Source organism: Electrophorus electricus, chromosome 23 (assembly GCF_041902795.1).
Source record: "Electrophorus electricus isolate QZ-2024a chromosome 23, ASM4190279v1, whole genome shotgun sequence".
In the NCBI taxonomy this organism is placed as follows: Eukaryota; Metazoa; Chordata; class Actinopteri; order Gymnotiformes; family Gymnotidae; genus Electrophorus; species Electrophorus electricus.
The window spans coordinates 3,955,001-3,957,500 of NC_137519.1; the positions used below are offsets into that span (position 1 = coordinate 3,955,001).

At 49.0% G+C, this 2,500-nt stretch overlaps 1 protein-coding gene across 14 annotated transcripts in view; it reads right to left on the reverse strand.

The window, feature by feature from the left end:
* cacna1ab (calcium channel, voltage-dependent, P/Q type, alpha 1A subunit, b) overlaps positions 1-2,500 on the reverse strand; it is a 116,565-nt gene that overhangs the window by 2,318 nt on the left and 111,747 nt on the right. For all 14 annotated transcript variants that reach the window (XM_081706327.1, XM_081706328.1, XM_081706336.1 and 11 more), the window contains one exon: positions 1-2,500. This exon is cut by the window's left edge and continues 2,318 nt beyond it; it is cut by the window's right edge and continues 2,603 nt beyond it. The gene's annotated coding sequence lies outside the window, so the exon portion shown is untranslated.

Below are 2,500 nucleotides of genomic sequence, written 5' to 3' on the forward strand. Positions count from 1 at the left end.
CAGTGTTGGTAATGGGCGATTAGGGCGTTATGGATAATGGATGTTTTTGACAGGGAGGATAATGGGAGAGACCGGAGCCATGTCAGTATTGGATGATATCTTGGGTCTTGGGGGCAGTATGGATATTGCATGGTATTGGAGCAGTGTGGGTAATGCGGTGTTGCTGAGCACAACACTGTTGACCCAGGAAACAAACAGTCCATGAGCTTGGTACAGCGCCATGGCAACGGTGTGACTAAATCCCTCTGGGACTGAATGGCATTGTAGTTATTTTTTGGCATGATTACTGCCTGAGTGGGCCATAGCTGTGCCTCTGGGTCTCTCGCTCATACACACATACAGGAAAAAACTACAACTCCCAGAATCCCCCCCCCCCATCCCCTGTTCCCATATATTAGCATGCACACGCCCACACACACGCACATACACACACATTGCAGTGCTGTTCTGTACAGAGGGAGGCCACATCACTGTGGCAGAGCTATGTTATAGGAGACTATAGTTTTGGCAGCACTGGTAATCAGACAGTAGAAGGACAGCCCTTATTTGTGTTGAACACAACAAATGAACTATGACAAAAACCAAAACGAACATTCAAACAAACAAACAAACAAACAAAAGAAAAGCATAAACAAGGTGGAAGTAGTGTGAATGTGCTGTCGGTGTGAATGCCTTTTTGACCTTAACCCACAGGCCCCAGCCACGACAACCCTAACGGCAGCATGAACGCATAACTGTAATCGCCTAAGAAGAACCTGAAGCAGTAACAGGCAGTACTGGAGCATTGGAAATCAAACCCCAAAACAAGCACAGCTAAATCTCCGTGCACCCACCCCAACGGGACAATTCATGGAATTTTAGAAACGTTAATCCCTCCATATTTGAATGCTAAAAACAAAGCCCGTGTGTCACCCACTGACTCGTGTCTAGAGGCAAAATGGGACCAGAGTTTCTGCTAACGTTTTTGTCTTCTTTTCTTTTTCCTGGTGGAAAGAGTCCAAGAGTCTATAACACGTAGAACGGAACACATGCAGAAGCTCGACACCAGCCGAATCCTTCCTGTAGAGACCTGAGAAAATCTCCTAAACTTCAGCTCAGAACACACAGGGGGAGCCAAATCAGATATCCACCATGGAAGGAAGTATTACTGAGAGAGAGAGAGAGCCAAGATGGACACCCTGACAGAGCTGTTTCCTTTTTCTTCATTGCTTTCAGAGAAACTGGGATCTCTCCCACTACGTTACTGTGCCTGTCTGCCTTTCTAAAACTCAGACAGGGTGGGCACAGGAATTTGGTAAGGCGTAGTGTGATTGAATCTGTCACAAGGAGGGACTAAGAGAGAGAGAGAAAGAGAGAGAGAGAGAGAGAGAGAGAGAGAGAGGGAGACAGGACTGGGGCTAGTGTGTGACACAGAAGGCACTGTGGCTCTGTAGGTTCATCTGCCTATCATCTTCATCATCATCATCAACCTCATCTCCAGCCATCGTCGTGACCCTTGAGCAGGGGGTTCCCCAGGGGTCCAGTGCAGGGCCTGGCTCCCTGTAGGCTAGTGTGTACGGGCCGGGGTTCTGTAAAGCTAGGCTGGATATAGCCACGTCGCTACGACCCACAGCAGGTGGGAGGAGACAGGAGGGGAGAGGCAGCGTGTGCGTGCACACGGCCGGCGGCGCGAGGCCGGACCGCACCGGTCCACGTCCTGGTCGGGACATGCAATAACACGCGCGCCACACACGCCAGTATATTCATGCTGTCTGCATAGATGCACGCTTGTAGTATCCAACCTTTTTTTTTTTTTTTTTTTTAAATGTACGGTTAAACGGAGTGAGGGTGTTTTAGAACTTCTGGATGCTTGCGTGATCACTGGTATTTTGAACGTGGTGGAAAAGCCACTATTTGTAATGACGGAGTAATTTATAAGAAGAGCGTGTCGTAAGCTAAAGGTGAAGCTAGTATGGATCAAGGTGTAGTGGTTTGAAGAGTGTGAGCTGTGATGGGGTGGGTGTCATATGTACTGCATGGGGGCTGATGACATGCAGAGGGAGGAGTGTGTGTGTGGGGGGGGGTAGCAGAAAAAGGCAGAGCCCCTCCCCCAAATAACTTTGTCTGCCTGTGTAGTATCCTGAGCAGCGGCTAGGGGGCAGCAGAGAGCCAGCTAGGTAGGTAGGGCAGAACAGCTGGCTCCCAGAACGTTCCAACTTTTGCAAGTAATCGGAGAGATTCAGCAGGGGCCAGATCCAAGCCCTCCAATCAGAAACAGCGTTAATGAATAAAGAGCCTTGCTGTCTCCCCATGAAGATCACACTCGGGTTGCAAATGCAACAGATGCCCTCAAATGCCCTCATCTTTAGGGAGCAAAAAATAATAATTTTCCCCATCGTGGAGCTTGACCAACACTGCACAGCAGTACAACACGTAAACAACAATATTCTCTCAAAATGGTCATCGGCACCTACGATACATTAGCTGGAAAACTATCATTTGGGGGGGGGGGGGGGGGGGG